Source organism: Dendrobates tinctorius, unplaced genomic scaffold, assembly GCF_039654945.1.
Source record: "Dendrobates tinctorius isolate UK_male_01 unplaced genomic scaffold, ASM3965494v1 ptg000014l, whole genome shotgun sequence".
Taxonomy (NCBI): Eukaryota; Metazoa; Chordata; class Amphibia; order Anura; family Dendrobatidae; genus Dendrobates; species Dendrobates tinctorius.
The window spans coordinates 3,808,343-3,828,416 of NW_027361682.1; the positions used below are offsets into that span (position 1 = coordinate 3,808,343).

The 20,074-nt window shown below is 44.0% G+C and overlaps 1 protein-coding gene and 1 long non-coding RNA gene across 2 annotated transcripts in view; one reads left to right on the forward strand and one right to left on the reverse strand.

Annotated features, from left to right (window-relative positions):
• LOC141073676 (uncharacterized) overlaps window positions 1-20,074 on the forward strand; it is a 502,533-nt gene that overhangs the window by 436,927 nt on the left and 45,532 nt on the right. The window lies entirely within an intron of this gene.
• Window positions 13,928-20,019, reverse strand: LOC141074259 (uncharacterized). The gene is made up of 2 exons (XR_012227166.1): window positions 15,981-20,019; window positions 13,928-15,389 (listed from the first exon to the last, which is right to left on the reverse strand). It is a non-coding gene; the product is annotated as an uncharacterized lncRNA (long non-coding RNA).

Genomic DNA, 20,074 nt, shown 5'->3' on the forward strand with positions numbered 1-20,074 from the left:
GTAATGAATTTGTGCTCCCACACTCTCCGATGTGTCTGCGATTTAAAATTGCCTTTTAAAATGACAACTTTCATATTGCCTATGTTGTGTCCTGGACCACAGAAATGTTTAGCCACAGGTAAATGGTTTTTTTTGTCTGTAATTGTATGACGATGAGACCTCATCCTTGCTCTCAGTCTCTGTCCTGTTTCTCCAACATACAGGCCACCCACAGGACATATATTGCATAGAATTAAATACACCACATTGGAAGAGGAACATGTGAATGTCCCTGGGATCTTATAGTCCTGCTGTGTGTTGGGAATTTGGATTTTGTCTTTGGTCTCTGTATGAATGCAGGTTTTGCATCTTCTCCCATTGCAAGGATATGTTCCTCTTGGTGAATCTGAGGGCATTGAACTTCGGATAATGATGTTTCTTAGATTGGGAGGTTGCCTGTAACATAGCAAGGGGGGGTCTTTGAATAGTGTTTTTAACCGGTCATCCTTGTGTAGGATATGGTGAAGTTTCTTAGCCATTTTTCTGAGTATTTCAAGCTGTGGGTCGTAGGTCACTACCAGAGGTACACGATGATTTTCCTCGTTTTTTCTGTATTGAAGTACTTGACTTCTAGGGATCCTTGTGGACCTAACGATCTGATCATCAATGGAGGTGGGATGGTAACCTTGATTTAAAAATGACATTTTAAGCTGGGTTAGGTGTTCATCCCTGTCCTTGGGACCGGAACAGATACGGTTATATCTGAGGGCCTGGCTGTAGACAATGGATTTCTTAATGTGTTTAGGATGGAAGCTGTCCCATTTGAGGTATGTGGGACGGTCAATTGGTTTCCGATATATATATATATATTGCCTTGTTACAGGCAACCTCCCAATCTAAGAAACATCATTATCCGAAGTTCAATGCCCTCAGATTCACCAAGAGGAACATATCCTTGCAATGGGAGAAGATGCAAAACCTGCATTCATATAGAGACCAAAGACAAAATCCAAATTCCCAACACACAGCAGGACTACAAGATCCCCGGGACATTCACATGTTCCTCTTCCAATGTGGTGTATTTCATTCTATGCAATATATGTCCTGTGGGTGGCCTGTATGTTGGAGAAACAGGACAGAGACTGAGAGCAAGGATGAGGTCTCATCGTCATACAATTACAGACAAAAAAACCCATTTACCTGTGGCTAAACATTTCTGTGGTCCAGGACACAACATAGGCAATATGAAAGTTGTCATTTTAAAAGGCAATTTTAAATCGCAGACACATCGGAGAGTGTGGGAGCATAAATTCATTACTATCTTTGATTCTATTCACACAGGACTCAATTTGTCAGAAGGTTTTATGATCCATTACCATATCTGAGCTATCTACTCCAAGTAGCCCTTTGATCTTCAGAACTTTTCATACTACCTATCTGATCTTACCTAATTAAGGATTCTCTCTTCAAGCTCATTGTTTGTTTATTGAAATGTTGTGCTTTAAACTGTATATAAATAAGGTTTCTTCAAATATTTTGTCATATCAGCCTGATGAAGGGACATAAGCAGTCCCGAAAGCTTGCTTTGTAACAACATTCACTATTATTTGTTAGCCATTAAAAGGTATCATACCCACAAGATTCCTATTTTGTTTCTCTCACTGAGAGCACTTTATATATATTTTTTTCTACTGGCTAAAGGGCCTGTCACACTAAGAGATATCGCTAGCAATATCGCTATAACTAGTGACGTTATAGCGATATTGCTAGCGATATCTCTGTGTCTGATACTTACCAGCGACCCGCTCCCCCGCTGGTTATCGCTGATCGCGCAAGAACGTTCAGGACTGTTTCTCGTCGTCTGCTTCCTGTGGCGCTTCCTGCTGTGAAGACGAGCGACGCGTGGAGCCGGGCGGGAGGACGCAGGATCGCCTGGTGTGACAGGTAAGTAGCGATCCCCGTCCCCAGCGATGTCGCTAGTGAGATCTGCCTGTGTGGCAGCTCACTAGCGACCACTTAGCGATGTACCAGCGATCCTGACCGCGTCATATCGCTGGTCGGGATCGCTGGTACATCGCTAAGTGTGACAGTACCTTAACACGGTACCAAACCACTTTTTTTGTTTTTCTGTAGACACGTTCCTTTTGTCCTTTTTCTATTGTAAATGTGAACGAAAAAGTTGGTTATGGAATCCAGGCAATGTGTCCATTATTAGGGTATTCAGCAATAAACAAGCCTGAATAAGATAAATTACTTAAAACCTGGATGCAGCCGTTTTTAGTATTGTGGAGATAAGCTACACTAATACTATACGTAAGACATATGGCAGAAATGCGACCGGGTGAGGAGGTGCAGCGTCAGGTTGTCATGGACACTATGGGTCATGTGAGCGATGCTGGGATGACGCTGTATCTCTGGGACCGGATGTGACGCGTATGGCCCTAAGCCGAGCCCAGGAAGTGGGGCATGCAGACGGCGACGGCCCATTGCACATGGAGGGACCGGAAGTATGGTACCCGGTGTCCGGAAACTGATAGGTTACCATGTGGTGCTCAGTTATTATAAAGTAAGGAGAGGTGATATCTGCGCGCTATGTGTCTAATTGAACTCCATAAACTCCCCTAATGAGTCCTGAATAGATGAAACGCGTTGGGAGAACGGTGTATGAAAAAGGCCGCCCAGATGAATACGGGCATTAGGATATGCTAAGAGTGGGGGCCCCCCTTACAAGAGCGCATATACAGGCATCGGTGTAAAGGACTAATACACATGAGATGAGTATAATGTCATATTATTATTGCACCATGAGAGTATTTAATAGGCAGTAATATTGTGGAACACAGGGCAATATATTACACTGGACTCCATGGGTGCTTTTTATGATTCATTTTGACCTAAAATATGCGGCTATAATATAGATATATTGGAGTTGGAGAAATAATTTTCTCCTTATTGATTCGCCTTGTCTCTATAACTGTTGTTAAAGGTTTGAAATGGAAACAAGAAACGTAATAGCTTCCTAAATTGGATACTGTAAGAACTAAAAAAGTGTCATTATATATGCTGAGATGGTATATGGTTAATGTATCTGGAATAATAATACCTGGTCACATATAGACACAAAAAAGAGAAATATTCCGTTTAGTATCTGGATAAAATAAGGCGTCTCATACAATTTGTTTTTATTGGCACTTTTGCACAGGCACTATTATTTTATGTTATGGCACCATATTTTTCACTATACAGGTTTTAAACTTGTGATTAAAAGTTAAGTTTTAATATTCTTTGTAATATATATCCAAACCAATTTGCTATATACTTTTCTGGACTTAGCTAGCATTCAAACCCTATCAAAATAAGAGCCAACAGACGGACAGGGAAAAAAGCCCTGAAGACGCTAGGCTTTAAAAAGACTATGTCAGTACTCAGGTATTTTCTGAAGACAGAGCAAACAGACAAAAAGGAATTCAGCTCACCCCAGCAGGGAATGGCAGAATCCAGAAAAGCAAGGCAAAATAAAACCAAAACCCAAATGCAAAAAGGCAAAGCAGAGAACTTAGCTTTTGAGGAGCAGGAATCAGACTGGTCTCCTAGAATCCCTCAGAGAAATCACCAGCGAGGCAGAAGGGCGTCGGCTGCCTTATATCCAGTCAGAAATCCCCGTCGCCCAGTCATCCTCTACCAGCTCAGGTGTTTGGTAATCAGCCTCACTACCTTCCTTCACCAGAAGAGGGAGTTCATCAGACCTCAAAGGTGAAGGGGAAAATGAACTCATAACAGTACCTCCCCCTTGAGGAGGGGTCACTGAACCCTCATCCATGCCACCAGGGCGATCAGGGTGAGCCCGATGAAAGGCACGCACCAATCTTTTGGCATGAATATCAGAGGCAGAGACCCAGGAATTATCCTCCTGACCATAACCCTTCCACTTAACCAAATACTGGAGTCTCCGTCTAGCCAGACGGGAATCCAGTATCTTCTCTACCTCATATTCCATGTTACCTTCAACCAATACAGGGTCCGGAGGTGCCACCCCAGGAACTACTGGTTCAACAAACCTCTTCAACAAGGACTTATGAAACACATTATGGATTTTAAATGTGACAGGAAGAGCCAACCGAAAAGAGACCGGATTAATGATCTCCAAAATCTTGTAAGGCCTAATAAATCTAGGCTTAAACTTAGGAGAAGCCACCTTCATAGCGATATTTTTTGATGACCATATCACCCACCTTAAACTGGGGACCAATGGTCCTATGTCGGTTGGAAAACCGCTGGGCCTTTTCCTGGGAGAGAGATAACTTATCCACCACTTGGTCCCAGATCTGGTGCATTCTCTCCACCACAGTGTCAACACCTGGGCAGGCAGAAGGCTCCACCTGCCCTGAAGAAAATCGAGGATGAAACCCAAAGTTACAAAAAAAAGGTGACATCAAAGTGGCAGAACTAGCTCTATTATTTAAAGCAAATTCGGCCAAGGACAAAAATGAAACCCAATCATCCTGATCAGCGGAAATAAAACATCTCAAATACGACTCCAAGGTATGGTTTGTTCTCTCCGTCTGCCCATTGGTCTGAGGGTGAAACGCAGAGGAGAAGGACAACTGAATTCCCAGCTTGGAACAGAACGTCCTCCAAAATCTAGACACAAACTGAACTCCTCTGTCAGATACAATGTTCTCAGGAATCCCGTGCAAGCGAACCACCTGTTGCAAAAACAGGGGCACCAACTCAGAAGAAGATGGCAATTTAGGGAGTGGTACAAGATGAACCATCTTAGAGAACCTATCACAAATCACCCAAATAACAGTCATTCTCTGAGAGACAGGCATATCAGAGATGAAATCCATTGAAATATGGGTCCATGGCCTCCTGGAGACCGGCAAAGGCATCAACAACCCACTAGAGCGAGAACAAGGTTTAGACCGGGAGCAAGTCCCACAGGACTGCACAAAATTCCTGACATCACGAGACAAGGCGGGCGACCAAAAAGACCGTCTCACCAGATCTCTAGTACCAAAAATACCTGGATGACCAGCCAATGCAGAGCAATAAACTTCAGACATCACTCTTTTCTTCCACTGGTCAGGAACATACAACTTTCCACTGGGACAACGCTCACGTTTGTCCTCCTGGAACTCTTCCAGAGCACGTCTCAAATCGGGCGAGATGGCAGAAAGAATTACCCCTTCGCCTAAGATGGTAGCGGGCTTGGTCACCACAGGAGAATCAGCAAAGAAGCTCCTAGAAAGAGCGTCAGCCTTGACATTCTTAGTGCCAGGAAGAAAAGAGACCACAAAATCAAAACGCGTAAAAAACAAGGCCCATCTAGCCTGTCTAGGGTTCAAGCGTTTGGCCGACTCCAGGTAAATCAAATTCTTGTGGTCAGTGAGGACCACGACTTGATGTTTAGCTCCCTCCAACCAATGTCTCCTCTCCTCAAATGCCCATTTCATGGCCAACAGTTCCCGATTCCCCACATCATAGTTACGTTCAGATGGGGAGAACTTTCGGGAAAAGAAAGCACAGGGATTCATTTTAGATGTTACAGGATCCTTTTGGGACAAAACAGCTCCTGCACCCATTTCAGAAGCGTCCACCTCTACCTGGAACGGGAGTGAGACATCAGGTTGTCGCAAAACCGGGGCAGAAGTGAATCTTCGCTTCAGCTCCTGAAAGGAAGAAACAGCCTCCGGAGACCAATTCAACACATCAGCACCCTTCTTAGTTAGATCAGTCAATGGCTTGGCAATACTAGAAAATTTTGCTATAAATTTCCGATAAAAATTAGCAAAACCCAAAAACTTCTGAAGGGCCTTCAAAGAAGTGGGCTGAACCCAATCATAAATGGCCTGTACCTTGGCCGGATCCATTTCAATAGTTGACGGAGACAAAATAAATCCCAAAAATGAAATCCTCTGTACCCCAAAAAGGCATTTCGTTCCTTTGACATACAGGGAATTCTCCCTCAAGATCCGGAACACTGTCCGAACATGTTCCACATGAGAATCCCAATCCTTGGAGAAGATCAAAATATCCAGATAGATAATCAAAAATTTATCCACAAAGTCTCGGAAAATGTCATTCATGAAGCACTGGAAGACAGAAGGGGCATTAGTGAGCCCAAAAGGCATCACCAGGTACTCAAAATGTCCCTCTGGAGTATTAAACGCCGTCTTCCATTCATCCCCATGCTTAATGCGGATAAGATTATACGCCCCCCTGAGGTCAAGCTTGGTAAACCAGCAAGCACCTTTAACTCTGGAGAATAGATCCGAAATCAGGGGTAACGGATACTGATATTTAATAGTAATTTTGTTGAGGGCACGATAATCAATACAAGGCCTTAATGAACCATCCTTTTTGGCCACGAAAAAAAAACCCAGCACCTAATGGTGAAGAGGATGGTCTAATATGACCCTTCTCCAACGCGTCCTTAATATAGGATCACATAGCCTCGTGCTCAGGTACAGATAAATTGAAGAGCCGACCCTTGGGAAATTTACACCCCGGGCTCAGTTCAATTGCACAGTCATAACTCCTATGAGGAGGCAAAGACGCAGACTCATTCTCACTAAATACATCATAAAAGTCCACCAAATAGTCAGGAACATCATGCGACTGAGGAGAGGTGGAAAAAAACGGAGCCTCACTAAGGGCACACCGACTCACCACAGACACAGATTTCCAATTATGAATTTGCAACCAGGGAAACCCCAGAACAATGGTATCATGCAAATTATGCAACACCAAAAATCTTCAATTTTCTTGATGGTCTGGGGCGACCCGCATTACCACCTGGGTCCAAAACTGAGGTTTATTTTTCGCCAAAGGAGTAGCATCAATCCCCCTCAAAGGGATAGGCGTCCGCAGAGGTGTCATAGGAGATCCACAATGTTTAGCAAAATCCAAGTCCATTAGGTTCAGGGCTGCTCCTGAATCCACAAAAGCCTTGGCGGAAAATGTGGACAGGGAGCAGATTAGAGTAATTGCCAGAAGAAACTTAGGTTGAACAGCACTCACAGAAAACGTGTGTGCAAAACGTTTCTCTCGTTTAGGACAGACAGAAATAATATGCGAGGCATCTCCACAAAAAAAAACACAGCTTATTACGCCTTCTGAACTCCTGACATTGCTCCCTGGACAAAACTCTATCACATTGCATAGGTTCAGACACTTGTTCAACAGGTGGCCACACCTCTCGTGCAATCCTGCGTTCACGTAAACGCCGATCAACCTGAATGGCTAATGACATAGAATCGTCAAGACCAGAGGGAACAGGAAATCCCACCATAGTATCTTTTACGGCTTCTGACAAACCCTTCCGAAAGAGAGCTGCCAAGGCATTATCATTCCAGGTAGTAAGGACCGCCCACTTTCGGAATTTTTGACAGTACAATTCTGCAGAATCTCGACCCTGGCTCAATGCCAACAGGGTCTTTTCAGCCTGATCAATAGCATTAGGTTCGTCATACAACAACCCCAAGGCTTGAAAAAATGCGTTCACATTAGTCAGACTAGGATCATCAGGTTTCAAAGAAAACGCCCAATCCTGGGGATCGCCACGCAGCAAAGAGATGACAATTTTAACCTGCTGCGCGGAGCTCCCTGACGAGTTAGGCTTCAAGGCAAAAAATAATTTACAATTATTTTTGAAATTCAAAAATTTAGACCGATCCCCAAAAAACACATCAGGAGTAGGGATCTTTGGTTCAGCAGCATGTGAATGAGCAAGGTAGGCGGAAATTCCCCGCACTTCCGCAGCGAGCTGCTCCACACGATCAGACAATTGCTTTATCTCCATTGAGAGAAAAAAAAATTCCCCCTACGGCCTCAGATATCGAGGAAAAAATATACACACTTTTTTTTTTTTACAATTCTTTCCTGCTATTGAGTACCCTAGAATCTGCGGTATGGCTGGTGATTCTGTTATGAATGAGTCACCGTAGGAGGCAAAAACAGAAATGCTAGCTAAGTCCAGAAAACCAAGAAGTTGGCAGCTATCGGATTGCAGACCCCTGAACCTATCAACAACAACTAGCAGTAGCCGTGGGGGGCTCCTACGATGCCCTAGGCCCCTCGATCACAGCCGGAGGACTACATAGCCTAAAGACAGAAAGGGAAATCTAAACTGCCCCAGAGAAGACCCCAAAGCAATAGGCAGCCCCTAACATAATGACGGTGAAGCAAGAAGAAAAAACACTAACACAGATAGAAAGATAGGCTGAGCAAATGATGGGGCCCAAGCTAACTAGATACAGTTGTGGCCAAAAGTATTGACACCCCTGCAATTTTGTCAGATAATACTCAGTTTCTTCCTGAAAATGATTGCAAACACATATTCTTTGGTATTATTATCTTCATTTAATTTGTCTCAAATGAAAAAACACAAAACAGAATGAAGCAAAAACCAAAACATTGATCATTTCACACAAAACTCCAAAAATGGGCCAGACAAAAGTATTGGCACCCTCAGCCTAATACTTGGTTGCACAACCTTTAGCCAAAATAACTGCGACCAACCGCTTTCTGGTAACCATCAATGCGTTTCATACAATGCTCTGCTGGAATTTTAGACCATTCTTCTTTGGCAAACTGCTCCAGGTCCCTGATATTAGAAGGGTGCCTTCTCCAAACTGCCATTTTTAGATCTCTCCACAGGTGTTCTATGGGATTCAGGTCTGGACTCATTGCTGGCCACCTTAGAAGTCTCCAGTGCTTTCTCTCAAACCATTTTCTAGTGCTTTTTGAAGTGTGTTTTGGGTCATTGTCCTGCTGGAAGACCCATAACCTCTGAGGGAGACCCAGCTTTCTCACACTGGGCCCTACATTATGCTGCAAAATTTGTTGGTAGTCTTCAGACATCATAATGCCATGCACACGGTCAAGCAGTCCAGTGCCAGAGGCATAAAAAAAACCCAAAACATCAGGGAACCTCCGCCATGTTTGACTGTAGGGACCGTGTTTTTTTCTTTGAATGCCTCTTTTTTTCTCCTGTAAACTCTATGTTGATGCCTTTGCCCAAAAAGCTCTACTTTTGTCTCATCTGACCAGAGAACATTCTTCCAAAACGTTTTAGGCTTTTTCAGGTAAGTTTTGGCAAACTCCAGCCTGGCTTTTTTTATGTCTCAGGGTAAGAAGTGGGGTCTTCCTGGGTCTCCTACCATACAGTCCCTTTTCATTCAGACGCCGACGGAAAGTATGGGTTGACATCGTTGTACTCTCGGACTGCAGGGCAGCTTGAACTTGTTTGGATGTTAGTCGAGGTTCTTTATCCAACATCCGCACAATCTTGCGTTGAAATCTCTTGTCAATTTTTCTTTTCCGTCCACATCTAGGGAGGTTAGCCACAGTGTCATGGGCTTTAAACTTCTTGATGACACTGCTCACGGTAGACACGGGAACATTCAGGTCTTTGGAGATGGACTTGTAGCCTTGAGATTGTTCCTGCTTCCTCACAATTTGGTTTCTCAAGTCCTCAGACAGTTCTTTGGTCTTCTTTCTTTTCTCCATGCTCAATGTGGTACACACAAGGACACAGGACAGAGGTTGAGTCAGCTTTAATCCATATCAACTGGCTGCAAGTGTGATTTAGTTATTGCCAACACCTGTTAGGTGCCACAGGTAAGTTACAGGTGCTGTTAATTACACAAATTAGAGAAGCATCACATGATTTTTCGAACAGTGCCAATACTTTTGTCCACCCTCTTTTTTATGTTTGGTGTGGAATTATATCCAATTTGGCTTTAGGACAATTCTTTTTGTGTTTTTTCATTTAAGACAAATTAAATGAAGATAATAATAACAAAGAATTTGTGTTTGCAATAATTTTCAGGAAGAAACTGAGTATTATCTGACAAAATTGCAGGGGTGTCAATACTTCTGGCCACAACTGTAGGACAGGATAGGAAAGCTGCTGTCTGCAATCCACGAAAAACCCTATCAAAATAAGAGCCAACAGACTGACAGGGAAAAAAGCCCTGAAGACGCTAGGCTTCAAAAAGACTATGTCAGTACTCAGGTATTTTCTGAAGACAGAGCAAACAGACAAAAAGGAATTCAGCTCACCCCAGCAGGGAATGGCAGAATCCAGAAAAGCAAGGCAAAATAAAACCAAAACCCAAATGCAAAAAGGCAAAGCAGAGAACTTTGCTTTTGAGGAGCAGGAATCAGACTGGTCTCCTAGAATCCCTCAGAGAAATCACCAGCGAGGCAGAAGGGCGTCAGCTGCCTTATATCCAGTCAGAAATCCCCATCGCCCAGTCATCCTCTACCAGCTCAGGTGCTTGGTAATCAGCCTCACTACCTTCCTTCACCAGAAGAGGGAGTTCATCAGACCTCAATGGTGAAGGGGAAAATGAACTCATAACACTGCTCCATAAAGGTTATGGCCCCATAAGATGTTCCATATATTATGCCCCCATAAGATGCTCCATAGATTATGCCCCCATATGCTGCCCCCATAAGATGCTCCATAGATTATGCCCCTATATGCTGCCCCCATAAGATGCTTCATAGATTATGCCCCCATATGCTACCCCCATAAGATGCTCCATAGATCATGTCCCTATATGCTGCCCCCATAAGATGCTCCATAGATTATGCCCCCATATGCTGCCCCCATAAGATGCTCCATAGATTATGCCCCCATATGCTGCCCCCATAAGTTGCTCCATAGATTATGTCCCTATATGCTGCCCCCATAAGATGTTCCATAGATTATGCCCCCATATGCTGCCCCCATAAGATAATCCATAGATTATGTCCCTATATGCTGCCCCCATAAGATGCTCCATAGATTATGGCCCCATATGCTTCCACCGCTGCTGCATTTAAAAATAAAAAAAATGACATACTCACCTCTCCGTAGCTGGGGCCAGGTGCCGGTGTCACTGCTGGCACCTGAGATATTCACCTGTCCTGCGCCCATGGCTGCTTGCTGCTGTCTGGCACGTCATCTGTTAGTCATGTTCAGACTTCAGGGGGCGCGGCGCGCACTAACCATGTCACCGTGCCCTCTGCTGTCTGAACGTCACTGACAGATGATGTGCCGGACAGCAGCAAGCAGCCATGGACGCAGGACAGGTGAGTATCGCTATACTTACCCGTCCTGGCGCTGCCTCTTCAGCCCCCAGCTTCTCCGCAATCTCCCTTCCTGCCTTCAGCGGTCACGTGGTACCGCTCATTAAAACTCATGTGCATATTCATGAGTTTAATGAGCGGTACCATGTAACCGCTGAAGGAAGGAATGGAGATCGCGGAGAAGCTGGGGGCTGAAGAGACAGCACCAGGACATGTAAGTATGACCTGACACCCCTGCCCCCCCTCCCCCTCCGACCCCCTGGTGTATATGACTCGAATATAAGCCGATAGGGGGACTTTCACCCCCAAAAAATGGGCTGAAAACCTTGGCTTATATTCGAGTATATACGGTATATAGCGCCATTGGTTCCATGGTGCTGTACATGAGAAGGGGTTACATACAAATTACAGATATCACTTACAATAAACAAACTAACAATGGCAGACTGATATAGAGGGGAGAGGACCCTGACCTTGCGGGCTTACATGCTACAAGATGGTGAGGAAGGAGACAGTAGGTTGGTGGGCTGCAGCAGTTCCGGTGTTGGTTGAGGTGATATCTCTGGTAGTAGTGAGGAGGTAGCGGGGTCACATGACACCCTCACTGTTAATGCCTCAACACTTGTTTTTATTATGGTTTATTCAAGTTAGAGCAATCCACCTTGATAGTACTGTAACATGAAGCAGAATTACCGCACGTAAACCTGCAACCAAAAATGTGTTGTGAATTTATCCTGCTGGACCATACTTTAAAGACGTCTGTTTTATGGAAAATGTGTTTCTGTGGATCTGTAGAATTTCTCAGATATTTCTGATTAATCAAACTGTAGAGAAGAGGTTGTATTGAAAAGACATCCTCACAATTTATTTATTTACTTTTTTTAAAATGTATGTGGGCTGCTTTGGTTGGTGTGCCAGGGTTGATTTTCAGTCCCAGTCCGGCCATGCCCTGCAGCCCTCCAAAGAAATGCCACCCATACCATTACTGACCCACTGCCAAACCGATCATGCTGAAGGATGTTGCAGGCAGCAGATCGCTTTCCATGGCGTCTCCAGACGTGAACCTGCTTTCATCTGTGAAGAGCACAGGGCACAAGTGGCGAATTTGCCAATCATGGTGTTCTGTGGCAAATGCCAATCATCCTGCACAGTGTTGGGTTGTGAGCACAACCCCCATCTCTGGACGTCGGGCCCTCAGACCATCCTCATAGAGTCGGTTTCTAACCATTTGTGCAGATTCATGAACATTTGTGGCCTGCTGGAGTTCATTTTGAAGGGCTCTGGCAGTGCTCCTCCTGTTCCTCCATGCACAAAGGCAGAGGTAGCAGTCCTGCTGCTGGGTTGTTGTTCTCCTATGGTCTCCTCCACGTCTCCTGGTGTACTGGCCTCCAGCCTCTGGACACTACGCTGACAGACACAGCAAACCTTGACACAGCTCGCATTGATGTGCCATCCTGGATGAGCTGCACTACCTGAGCCCCTTGTGTGGGTTGTAGAGTCCTTCTCATGCTATCACGAGTGTGAAAGCACAACCAACATTCAAAAGTGACCAAAACATCAGCCAGAAAGCATTGGTACTGAGATGTGGTCTGTGGTCCGCACCTGCAGAACCACTCCTTTATTGAGTGTGTCTTGATAATTGCCAATAATTTCCATCTGTTGTCTATTCCATTTGCACAACAGCATGTGAAATTGATTGTCAATCAGTCTTGCTTCTTAAATGGACAGTTTGATTTCACAGAAGTTTGATTTACTTGGAGTTATATTCTGTTGTTTAAGTGTTCCCTTTATTTTTTTGAGCAGTGTATATATATATATGTATTCTAAGTGTCTATATCTATTCTTTTGTTCCTTTATTAAACATGTCAATGTGATTTTACTGTATCGCAAAATGAATTGCTGGCTTTTGTTAAAGGACACCCGTGCGTATTTCTCGCAAGTCACACTTGTGGTCTGTGTGTAATCCGATTTTTTCTCCCACCCATAGACTTGCATTGGCAAATCCGATCCGATAATTGGTGACAATCGCAGCATGCTGCGATTTTCTCAGCCCGATTAAAACGGACGAGAAAAAAATCGGATGATGGGAGCTGCCCCATAGATTAACATTGGGCCAAGTGCAATGCGATATTTTATCGCATTGCACTTGTCTGTTTTCCTCCCTAGTGTGTCTCCGGCCTAATACTCCATTTTCTGGATTTTTGACAGTGTGGAAGGGCACAGTGCATAATCCGAGGCTGTAATATTACTAATTGTAGGCTTGTGTACCAACGGAAGGAGCTGAGTTGCTAATGAAAATATGATCAAGTCTGGAAAGTTGGGAAAAAAACAAGTCCAATCCACGGAGGCCGCACCAAGTGACTAACCACTGCAGCACCTATCCGACCAGAGCGGCGCAAAAAACCCGACTGGGGACAGTAGGAAGTGTCCGGACCAGTCCAGTATGGCCCAAGTCAGCGTCCTCCCGGCCCTACTCCAGTGGATTGATAGAGACCTAGAGCAAAGGAAGGAGAAGCTGGTCAGGAGCCGCACCGGACTTGTAATCTACAGCACTTTTGGGGAGTAAATTATGATGGGGCACTTCACTATGTCGCATCTGCGCTCCACCTGCTTTTGACAATGTAAGACTAGTTTCACACTAGCGTTATTGGGCGCAGCGCAAGGCCACCACTAAGCCCCGCCCCGGCTACGCCCCCTCCGGTCAGTTCCTCCTCTGATCGCATGAAGCTGCAGGCGATCAGCGTATCTTATGTCGGGATCCCTCAGATTACTCTTTCATCTGAAGGACCGATGTTCTTAGGTGTGAAGCATCATATGTCTCTAATTAAATCAGCTCCGTCGAGAAGAACTACACAGACACCAGCTGTATAATACCACTCAGGATGCCTCCAAGACGCCTCTGGCTTATCAGTTAGGCTTCCGTCTTTTATAGTAAAGAATTTAGACATTTACAGACATGCGCAGTACAAATGATTTTACAACTTGTTTTCGACAAAGAAAGTCATTTAGGCGAAAAAGCAGAGGTATTTGACCTTGGTTCACAAGGGAGATGTCTGAGACATCTCCTCGAAGAACAGATAAGGTTTTAAACAAGAGAATGCAACATAGACAGAACTCAATTTAACTCCTTCAGTTCCTATCATTCCCCCCTTTGACATCTTCATTTTCCACAATCTGGAACACTGGATCCTGCAACAACAGCGGATAGTGGCTCGTTCACCAGGTACTATCCCAGGCCGACGGGTTGCCCAAGGGAGACAGGTCTTCTACCTTCTCCATCCCCCAGATACTGAAGCCACGTCCATCATTGCAAGAGTACGCTCCTTCATGCCAGAAATGAGATGTCAATCTAGGACTCAAAGGAATAATAGTTAAATTCTTGTTGTTTACAGTCAAACTTCCTTATCTATTTCTACATCTTTTCTTGCATACAGAGATACACCAAAAAACAAGTTTCAATAGCACATATATTACGAAGATACAGACAACAATACGTAATAGACTTAGTATAATCCCAGTTATCCAGCCTCCAATACCCTTAAACCAATTAGCTGGATTAAGAAAGGAGAATGTATCTGACCACCAACTATCCTTAGTACGATCATTGTCTTTATCGTACTGATCTCTAAGTCTTTGAACATCCTCTATTTTTGATCTTAACTTTAAACTACTGTTGGGATCTATATAATGACAGCAAGCGGGTCCGATGACTTGACACATACCTCCTTGCGCTGCAGTTAAATAATCTAATACTATGGTATGCTGATTAGTGACTATGATAAGCTGATTTTGGACAGCAACGGTGGTGTTCAATATATCCAATATATCCCATATTTGGTCATCTAAGTAATCTGTAGCCCTGACTAATTTATCCCACATTTGAGTGATCATAGGATAAATAAAAATAGAGCTGACAATTTTATTAGCCACACTCATCTGCACTATATGTGGTCTCCCAGAGAGGCGAGGTGTATTGTCAGCAGCTCTTTTGTACAACGTGTGTTTAGGTATGCTCTGAGTATTCAACTGGTCATTCGGAATAACAAAGGTAGCTGGAGTCAAACGACCCAGAGTACAAGCACCTTTTACCCCTACTGGCAACCATTTATATGCATTGTCTCCACATACCCAGAACATGTCACTAGGTAGGTCCCATAGGGCTGAATGTTGTAATACCAGTCTATGAACTAAATCTATGAACGCAGATACATTCTGAAGCATACACCAATTTGGAAGTTGTCCTAAAGGGCTACACTACCCTACATCGGGATTTCCACAGGTGGGAGTTCCTTTCTCATATCCAGATGACTCGTTGCAAGGTATATTACCTGAAATATTAAAACAAGTTTCATTATTGCCCTGGGGAAATAAATTGGAATACTCCCAGGACGTATTATGCAACCTTCTTTCTAGCAGTATTGGCTTAAAGGCGTCAGTAGAGTGAGAAGTTACACTAAAACTAACTTGTAGGCCATACATTGGAATTTGTCCCAGGTAGGTTAATCGAGTTCTATTCCTGGGTACCCAAGCCCCCCCTTTATATGCCAGATATTGAAGGTATGTATTACTTCCTGAAAGATTACCCTGCCACCAAGGGTATCCTACCCATCCCACAATAGGTATACCGACAGTTGTGTTCCATAACTTCACATTATTTGTGGCATTATTAGCAAGTGTATCAGAACAACTGGTCCAGGCAAATAATTCCTCGGGTGGCATAGGAATAACAAGGAACGGAATACTAGTGGCTGATACTGGTGAATGTATGCAGATCCAGCAAATGATTTGACCAATCATTCAGTAATTTTTCATGATGTTGTATAAACTTATTATTCAAGGACATTGGAGAATTTAGATTGTCCCACGCAGCTACCATTATTACAGATAATGCAACAAAACCAAACCAAAACATTATGCACTCTTATGCTTTGTTAACTCCTGTGGCTAGTTTGCAATGCGATGCGTGGATCCAGGTTGGTCGTCCTTCCAACTTAACAGAAGTAGGCGTTGTCAGGAGTACTTGGTAAGGTCCTTGATATCGGGGTTCAAGGGTCTTTCTGGAGTGTTTCTTGACATATACGTAATCACCAGGTTGTAGACAATGAGTTCCTTCCACACTATCTGGATCTGGAGTGGAAGAGAAAACTAGAGAATGCATTTGAGTTAAATGCTTTTGCAACTGGATTACATAACTTGTCAAATTATCCACATTGAGTGTTAAGACCTGTGGGTAGTACAACGCTGTGTTCGGTGGTCTTCCAAACAGTATCTCGAAGGGTGACAGTTTAGTTTTCCCCGTGGGTGTGTACCTTACTGAGAATAATGCTAATGGGAGACACTCTGGCCATGGTCTATGGGTCTGCTCCATGGTTTTCTGTATTTTCAATTTCAGTGTCCCGTTCATTCTTTCTACCTTCCCTGAACTCTGTGGGTGGTAGGGTGTATGAAATGCCTGTTCTACACCTATCATTTGCATTACATTTTGCATTACCTCAGCAGTAAAGTGTGTACCTCTGTCTGATTCAATTGTTTCAGGGACACCGAATCGTGGTACTAGTTCCATCACCAGTTTCTTTGCAGTGGCTCGAGCTGTAGCCGTTTTCACCGGGTAGGCCTCTGGCCATCCAGAGAAGAGATCTACACATACTAGGATATTTGCATACACTCCTACCTTGGTAGCTGTATGTCGTCAATCTGCCGTCTCTGAAACGGGTAGAGAGGCCTAGGTGTCGCTTTCTTAGGGACTTTTACTGTTTTACCTGGGTTGTGCTGTGCACAGATGAGGCATGATTGTACAAGTTTCGCGGCTGCGCAACTGAAGCCAGGAGCGATCCAGAAGGCATCTACCATGGCACACATGTGACTTTTTGAGGTGTGATTGGGGCCATGTGCTGCTTGCGCCATGATTGGGAACAGGGACTTTGGTGGGCACATTTTATCCTTATTCTCCCATACTCCATTTGAGTTCAGCTCAGCTCCCAGTCTCCCCGGTGTACCTTCTCTGTTTGGGCAGCCTTTTGCTGGAGGGATTTCAGGACATCTAGACCCAATGTGGCTGGAATACGCTGACTCCCCGCCACCGTCCACTGCTCTCTCTAGGCCGCCTTGTGCTATTTTAGCAGCCTCGTTCGCCCTTCTATTGCCCTCTACCTCCACGGAGTCACCTTTGTGTGTGCTTTTACCTTGACAATGCCAACCTGGACTGGTAACATCAATGCCTCCATCAATTGTTTCACCAGCTCTGCATTTTTAATGGGCTTCGAATCTGTGAAAATATTAGCGACTTTACCTGCAGCGGCTCTACACGCCTCAGTGAGTGCCTTCAACTCTGCCTCCTGCGCCGACATGTGAGGAGAGAGTGGTTCCGCTCGGATTACCTCATGTGAGGATACTACTGCATATCCAGTGTAGAATCGTCCATCCTGGTGGTATCTGGGGCCATCTACAAAAAAGAAACTCAAAGTCTGCATTAGGAACAGGTTTTTCATGAATGTGTGCAAACCCAACTGTCTCCTGACTCATCAGTCCTATGCAGACATGTTCATGCGTCATGTCAAAGTATCCTTCCTCACTTGCCAATACGGTCACCAATTCCCCCTTTTCTGAATCCACAGGCAGGAGGGTGGCTGGATTCAGAACGTTACATCTTTTGAGGAGTGACATACTCAGGAATTAGTAGAGCACACTCAAGTCAGAGCTGTCTGGCCATAGACAGATGTTTTGGTTGAACTTGTAGGAGTATGGCATGGATGTCATGTGGGGAATAGATTGTCAAAAGAAACGTCAGTGTCATCTCACATGCCTTCCCTATTACGTCTCCACTTTTTTCCTTGTGCTCCAGAATACATGACAGGTCGTTTTATTGTCCTTGTTTGCTCAATTTCTTTAGCTACCTTAAGGAGGTCTTTCGGATCTACATGTCTCCATTCAGGTCTGGCTGTCTGTACTGCGTCTCGTAAGTCTTTGTTCATACCGTCAATGAATGCATTCACCAGTATTCTAACATCAAGTGGGTTTATGCAAATGTACCCCATGTCTGCCCATTTCAGCTGTAACCGTCCAAGGTATATCTCTACTCTCTCTCCTCTTTGCTGTGTCACATTAGTCAGGAGTACAGACTGCTCTGATTGTTCCACTGCAGCCCATTGTCTTAGTGACTCACAGTACGTCTCCCCAGATCGTGCAGATTTATCATTCATGCCCCAAGCCTGATTCTTTGTCACATCTGTGTGTCTTAATTATATGTCCTAGTGCGTCACCTGCCTTTAAACTCACCAACCTCTCTAGGTCTGCCCAGGTACACTTATATGTCTGCTGTACTTCCTTTATGTGTCTGTAAAACGGGAATGGTTGGTCTTCAGGGGCAGGCAGCTGCTTCAGCAAAGCTAGCTGGTCAGAGGGGCTCCAGGGATAATACACCTGTATCTTTCTTATTCTAGTCACACTTCTAGGTCCTGATGGGGTTGGCCGTCTGATGTCTACTGTCAGCTTACTCCTCAAGGGCCAATGTCCCACTACCCACTATCCACACTATTATGTCAGCTTCTTATGATCTTGTCTGGATAGGATTTAGTGCAATTCTCTTAGGTCAGTAGCACAGGTCACACAAGTAGCTATTCAGTCTGGGTTTGTCTGAGTCTGACCACAGTGTTTACAAGTCCATCTGTTTTGTCTGGGTCTCTGGTTACACTTTGTCAATCAAACATTCATAATACACCTTCCACACTGCTGCACATTCTCAAGCATCATTTATTCACTTGCTATTTTCTTCCCTTGTCTGTGCCTTTTTGTACATCCAAACATTCACACTCTGGTATTTTTGCCTTTTTCAATATTTGTCCCACTTGTTTTACTGCTTCCTTCCTTCTCTGTCTCTTGTAATTTGACACAATTTGCTATACAAATCAATCACACAACTAGAAGCAGGTTCAAACACATTAATGACCAAGCAATCACTTACAATTCCCTTCTAAATTAGGCACCATATCTTACTTTTAACTTCCAATCTTCAATTAAGTACTGTTGCTTTAAAATGCACAAATCTTTCAGCTTGTACCTTACGGATAGAATTACAGAGAATTTTGAGCACAGCTCACACTCAGCAGAGATAAGAGCGAAGGGAGAAGAAAAACTACGCAGCTCCATCCTTCACCCCTCCCATCAGAATGCAGCGTCGTCCTTCACAGAATTCTGTAGTTCTTTAGACTTATCAAAATCAATTTCTACAAAGAAACTCAAAATCACGGGATTTCACTGTAAGAGCAGATAACTGTATAATGAGATTAACCATGCCTTGCCCTTTTTCTGGCCAAATGCATTCAGGAAACTTTACAATGTAATGCCACATATAACACGAACTATATCATTACTCAATTCATTCAGTCTCAGATGTAGATTTGAAATATCTATAACGCATCTGTCCGGGATTCCACCACAACTAGAAAGGTCACAAATCTCTTGACACAAAAATGATGTGTGATGATTCATTCATACGTGCTCATTCACTGATTTTTTTTTTTTTTTTTTATACTCAATTACTCATCTCTCATCTTATTCAGAGGTTCTCATAGACATATATACAAGGATTCACACAGCCTGACTATCTTGCACTTTGGATTTGATTAATACTTTTTCCAGGTTCTTTGCTGCACTACTTCCATATCTATCCTCAATTATATCACATAACCGATTTCCTTCTTCAGGTATCTTTCCCTGACTGTTCCCCATCTTATCTTTTATTCTTATCCTGTCTCTCTTGTTGTCTTCCTGTTAGTCCCCTGCCTTAGGTGGTGTATTGGGTAAGCTCAAGACTAGGCTCTACTATACCTCGTTACCTTCTTCCTAAGGTGCTAACAGGCTAAATGGAGTGTCTGTTCCTCGGTGTACTACGTGTTTCGTGTACTTATATGCTATGTAGCATCCGAACAGAAATACTCCCACAACACACAGGATTGTAAATAAAGTGTCCATCTACTGGGGTTCTTCAGTCATATCCTGTCACAGGCTCATTTCA